Source organism: Rhinolophus sinicus, linkage group LG10, assembly GCF_036562045.2.
Source record: "Rhinolophus sinicus isolate RSC01 linkage group LG10, ASM3656204v1, whole genome shotgun sequence".
Lineage (NCBI taxonomy): Eukaryota > Metazoa > Chordata > Mammalia > Chiroptera > Rhinolophidae > Rhinolophus > Rhinolophus sinicus.
In genome coordinates, this window is record NC_133759.1 from 20840707 (window position 1) to 20847526 (window position 6820).

The window sequence follows — 6820 nt, forward strand, 5'->3', positions numbered from 1 at the left end:
AGTCTAAAAGGTGTATTTCTTGTCAGTCATTAACATCCAGCACTTTCCATCACCTTCAATCCCCATCTGGAGCCTTCAGTCCGATATCTTCTAACATCTCTCATGAAAGATGCTTTTATCACAATCTTCAGGACAATTAAAGACATAAACTCCCTTTGTCAAATGTTAATAGACTGTTTCACTGCCCCCCCCCCCAACAGGCCCAATATATCAGCTCTGAAATCAGAAAGTCTAAGATTCTGAAATTAGAATCTTCCAATCACTAGTTGTATAACTTTGGGAAAGTCATTCAACCTCTTATAATTTTAATTTTATCTGCACTATTATTATTTCATAGAGAGGTTGTAAAGATTAATTTTTAAAAAAAGTAAATGTAATGGAGAATAGTGGCAGGAACAAAAATGCTTTTGTACTAGGGACAGTCAAGTTTGAAAGTTTTCCCAGTACTCCCAGAAAGGGAATTTTTTTTTCCTTATTCTTAGGAACATTCCATAAAGAAAAAGAAAAACCAAAATACAGAGAAGGGAGGTAATGTCTGTAGTAGCAAAAAGGGACAGGGGTTTCACAGGGATGAATCTGAATAAGTTGCATATCAATCTAGATAAGGTTAAATCAATGTAACATTTACAATTTTAAAATGGTAAAAAAATTATTTGACATTCTCATACACAACTGACATCAGTGTGAATTGGGGGAATTTTGGGAGAGAAATTTTGCAGTATGTAACAAGGGCCTTTAAAATGTACCCACATGGTAACAGTATTTCATCAAATACTGTTAAGTTGTGTGTAATTTAATATCTGTGGATCTTACTCTTAAGATATTAAGTTATTAATATCACTTAAATTCCTGATTTTGACAACTACATTATAGTCACATAATAAAAACAATTCCTTGTTTTTGGAAATACACACTGAAGTATCAAGTGGTAGAGAGAGCTTGTGTCTGCAACTTAATCTTGGTAAAGATTCTATTCTTTGCTCTGTGTGGTCAACCCCTCCGGCACCAGCAAGCTGCACCAGGAATGTTAGCTGCCATCCCCATGGCTGCCTGTGAACTGGGGAATGGAGGACATTAGGTGGCTGTGAAGTCAAGTTGAGCAAAATTAACCAATTTTATGTGTCAATTTGGCTGGGTCAGAGTGCATAGATATTTGGTCAAATATTATTCTGGATATTTCTGTAAAGCTGTTTTTTTGGATTAGATTAACATTTAATTGGTGGGCTTTGAGTAAAGCAGATTACTTTCTATAATGTGGGTGGGCCTCATCTAATTAGTTGAAGACCTTAACAGAAGGAAGACTGACTCCCCCAAGCAACAAAACATTTTACGTGCAGACTGCCTTTGGACTTGAAATGCAACTCTTCCCTTAGTCTCCAGCTTGCAGGCCTACTCCATCAGATTTTGGACTCATCAAGACTCCATAATTATGGATCCAATTCCTTAAAATATCTCTTTCTAGATAGATAATAAATAGATAGATGACAGATAGATAGACAGATGATAGATAGATAGATAGATAGATAGATAGATAGATAGATAGATAGATACCTTGTTGGTTCTGTTTCTGAGGAGAACCCTGACTTATAAAAAGGGTTCACACATATTACTCTAGATAACTTACTGAAATTTAGCAGCTTCTTTCTTTATTAAGAACTCTTCAGGGTGTTGTCAAGTAAATTCCAGAGTTCCAAAAAGGTTAATTCTAATAGTTTTTGTCAACTTAATTACTGCTTTAGTGAAAAGACAGGTTTTGTTTGTTGGTTTGTTTGTTTTGGGAGTTCCCTATTCTGTCATTTTCAGAGATATCACTACAACTTACTCTTAAATGGTTCAATATATATTTACAGTATATATACATACAGAAACACAAAGAAATAAAGCAAATGTAATACAATGTTAACATTTCAGAAATAGGGGTGTGGTGTAACTGGGAATTCTCCTATTCTGAAACTTCTGTAAGTCAGAAATGATATCGAAATAGAACAATTTTTTAAATGCAGCTTTCTTAGAGACTGACTCAAGACGGAAGACTGAACACATGCCGGAGCCTTCTCATCCCATTCTAAGTACCAGGAAATCAGACTGGAGTATATCTCCATATCTTCTAAAATTTAAAAAAAAAAAAAAAGCAATACCCTCAGTCTCAGAAACTATAAGGAATTCTTCCATGAAAGTAGATAGATAAGAACAAAGAGAAGGAAGCCACAGCCCAAAACATGCATAGAGGAAAACTACAAAGACTGGAATTGGTCCAAGAGTGTGCTAAGTCTACACTTGTCAGATAACAAATATGGGAGAGATCTGGGATAACTAAAAAAGCGACTGATTAAAATTCTGTAGCATATAGTAATCCCTCTTTGGGCCAGAAGTAAACAAGAGAGATGGCTGTCATCAGGTAAAGCAGAGATAGCTGATACTAGGATGAAGGGGTCAAACAGGGGCTTCAGAAGGCTAGCAACACCCAGGAAGAATGGAGAGTTCTCACTACCCAGAGGGAGCTACTCACTCGCCCCATCCAGGCATTGCGCCTCACCACTCCTCTTTCCCCATATGGGTAAAAGCTAAACCAAATAGAAAATTTGTAAACAATCTCAAAATACATAGTTGAGCACTCAATCACAATAATAAAAGAGAGAAAACAAACCCAACAAAAGGAAGAACTCATTACCTCTACATAGGCTTAACAAAAGAGACAGCATTTTAGAATATCTACTAACCTCAGAAAGATAAAAAAGGGCATTCATTTTTTTTTTTTTAAATCAACAGAATGTCATGGAAATTTAAAATTTGACCACTGAAATTTGAAACTTCAAAATAGTCAAAAATAAAAATAATGAACTCCAAGATTGAGCTAAAGGTTTTTCATTATGTATAAGAAAAATGAATAAACTAGGAAAGAATCAATAGAGTTGATCAATGTATTATTCAGCTTGGGCTGCCACTGGGTGGGGTGGGGGGCTGGGGGGGAGGTGGAACATAAACTGGGTGGCTTAAACCACCAGAAACAAATTCATGCTCTCCGTATTGGAGACTGGAAGTCCAAGATTAAGGTTCTGGCCAAATAGGTTCTGATGAGAGCTCTCTTTATGGCCTGTAGATGGCCACCTTCCTACTATGTCGTGTCTCATATGGCCTTTCCTCAGCGATTGCTCCAAGAAAAAGAGGGGGGTGGAGGTAAACACACCCATGTGCGCACAACAGCTTTCTGGTGTCTCTTCTTATAAGGACACTAATCCTATCTATCAGGACCCCACTTTTATGACTTTATTTAAACTTAATTACTTCCTTAGGAGCCCCATTTCCAAATATAGCCACACTGGGGTTAGGCTTTCAACATATCAATTTAGGGGTGTACACAAATATTTGGTACATAACAATCAGTAAAACCAAAAGCTGATTTTTTTAAAAAGAGAAAATTCACAAATAAATCACATTAGAAATATAACCATAGAACCTTAGAAAAATTTAAGTTGCTAGCGTATTCTTGTATATATTTAACTCAAAGGGAATTTTAAAAGCCAGAAAAGGAGAGCATAAGAAAAGATTATGTTAACCTCACTTAGCAAAGCAGATTTTAAAAATCCTAGCTAAAGCATATCAGGTCTGTAAAGTAAGTCAGATCTGGTAGAATAGTAAGAGAAAAATTAACCATGGCCAAATAGGCAATGAGAGATGAGAATTACTATTCATCTAAGACGGGTCCCCTGCAAGATGACCTCTCCAAAATGTGGCATCCAACAAGGCTTCATGGAAACTGCCTAGGGCCATCAATTCTGGTCAACCACAATATTTAGACCTCAGTGCCACTTCCATTCCCCATCATGACAGCAAAGGGGTTGGTGCTAGGCAATCATGTATACTAATGTGGCCCACTGGAGTTCCAATCCTATTTCTATCTTGCGGCATCTTAAAGCTAGCTGTAACCACGAGGCTTAGATTTCAGTTGGGCTGCGACTGCCCACCAACCTTGAATGCCATCATGCTGGAATCAAAGGCCTGCCACATCATGTCACCATTATATTCGGATCCCTGATCATGCCAAGGGAGGATCTGATGTTTCTCTAATTATTCATTAAAAGCTCCATCGCTCAGGGTCAAGGTCCCTCTACTGAAGTTTGTCATGGGCCTCATCAGGTCGCTGTGCTCTGATTCAGTGTGGAATGAGGCAATGGAGACTGGCACACTGAGCTACAGATCCGTCCCTGTGAGCTTCCTCTAACAAGTGCTGCTCCAGCAGGGCTGACATGTGTGCTGCTGGGCCACTTGCATTGTTTGTATGGCATGTACATTACAGATTAAAGAAGAAAAACCATATAACCTTAAGGTTTGCCGCCTTCAAATCATATGAGAAATCCAACACTCATTCATGATTTTTATAACAAAAAATAACATTCAGTCTCAATCTAGCAACATTTACAAAAATAAACTTCAGACTCACTAAACACTAATGTAAAAAAGTATAAAATAATATATATAACACTGAAGTAGAAATGTATTTGGATGTAAAACACAAACGTCGTTAAGAAAGATTGATAAACTTGAACATGTTGATATTGAATCTTCTGTGTAAACAAATCTAAAAAAAAAACAAAAACCCCATAAAATACCAAGGAAAAATAGTTGAAAAATAGTTGAAAAGCAAGGAAGACACAAGGATGAAATATTTTCAATATACAGACATATGGATTAATATTCAGAATACATAAAGTAAAAAGTGAATGTACTTAGTGGAAGTGCTTCAGGAAAGCAGGGAAGCCACAAGGTTGCTTTTCTGTTTTTGTGTATTTTTTTCTTTTTTTGAAATAAGACTAAATCCATTTAATATACTAATAAAAGTCTGATTATCAGTGTCTAACAACATACAATGTACAAAACAAACTTGTGATTTCAAATATATTAATACAAAGTGTATGACCATGTATAATATATTCCATGATCAGCGAGGTGGAAGGGGGAATAGAAGACTATTGTTGGGTCTAGTGAAAAATAAACACAGATGTAAAGATGACCCATATTATAGTATATTCTACCACCAATACTAGCCAAAATGTACAAAATAAAATGCAAGTATGACTCAGGAGATAGATGATAATGGCTACAACTCTTACATCTCAAATGCTATGGGCGAGCCCATCCAACTCACTAGTAATATTAATAGTTTGTGTATATGATGGCATGTAGTATTCAGGTTTTTCCAAAAGGAAGAAGTACTGAATTTTAATTTTAGACTAATAACTATAAAATTATAGGATCCCCATAAAAATGTTTTCCTGCTTATTGTTATTTATACTATTCAATTTTTTAAATCCAGTTTTAAAAACAAGCACTGAGTCACATTTTTATAAGGTAGGCAAAATGTTCTTTCCTCATTATAAAAAGTCTCTACTGGTGATGTTTTCTTCCTGAATTTTAGAAAGGTGGCAATGCGAGTACTTTGATTTGTGCTCAGATGAGAGAGGCTTTTAATAAAGATTTTAGAATTAAGGAGTTCCACATTTAGGATTCATTAATCACCTAACATCTCAACGTTTCAAAAGCCTGACTAAAAGAAGCTACCCAAAAACCAACCCACTCAGCATTAATACACACCTCATTTCTTCTAGAAGAATTTTTCTTCAACATGAAATGAAAAATAAATCCTCATAGGCTAAAGGAAACCAAATGCCCACTCTACACAGGTAAATACGTCACAAAGGTCAACTGAATCCAGAGCTAGGACTAAATTATGCAGGTTGTTAGTGAAATCATCAGTTATATAATACAAACAACGGTCAACTATTTATGTACATGGTAAACCCTCAAAGGAATGTACCCCAAAAAGCATTAACCTTCGTTTTGTGCTGTCTTGAAGACTTGCACATTTTATTTTTCAGATAGTGTAACATTTTAAGAGAGTATCTTAGCTATTCTGTGGTAAAACTTTGGTACTATTTATACGGGACTCCTTATCTTAAAGACGTAAGTTTTCCCAAAGAGGAGCTGTGGTTCTGCTTTAGAAGTCACATATAACTTAAACACCTTATCAAATATTTACATAGGAGGAGGTAACACAGTATGCAATACTGTCAGACAATCAAGTTACATCGTTGTATATTTATGAATTACTTTCTCCTCCAAGGTATTTACACTAGAAAACTTAGTCTGTCCTGATTTAATATTTCAGTAGTAAAGGGTCGAGTGATTAAACCCTTTGCAAAACCTTAATTCAAAATTATTAACAAACACTTCCAGCGATCAGACTATGTGATTGAGTTATTACAAATGCATCATTATTAGGGAAAACAAGTATAGCTAGTCATCTTTGAAACATGCCTAAACCACTACTTCTCCATATAGAAGGATAAAACTATGTATGGTTTATCATACAATCAATCTTATTTCTGTCCCCTGAAATTCCCCAAATTTCATTCTTTAGAAGGGGATTTAAAGACTTAAGAACACTTTTAGCAGCATTCAACTTTCCAATGAAAAACTCGTATCTTAAATAGTATGGACACCTTTTTCTGTTTTAGTAAGCTAAATACAGCACTCGCTTCAGAGTTTGTGGAAATGGAGAAAAGAAGCACCAATTCAAAACCATTCTAGAAATTGCCTGTTAGCAGAATAGCAAAAGTCAAAAACAGGAAAGTCATTGTTATGGGCTGAATTGTATCCCCCCCCCCACCCTAAACAAACAAACAAAATCTAAAAAAATTGTATGTTGAAGTCCTAAACCCCAGCACCTCAGAACTTAACTGTTTTTGGAGATAGGTTTTTAAAGGAGTAATTAAAATGAAGTCATTAGAGTGGGTCCTAATCCAATCGGACTAGTGTCCTT

The 6820-nt window shown here is 35.7% G+C and overlaps 1 protein-coding gene across 3 annotated transcripts in view; it reads right to left on the reverse strand.

Annotated features, from left to right (window-relative positions):
* ZCWPW2 (zinc finger CW-type and PWWP domain containing 2) overlaps positions 1 to 6820 on the reverse strand; it is a 123530-nt gene that overhangs the window by 100568 nt on the left and 16142 nt on the right. The window lies entirely within an intron of this gene.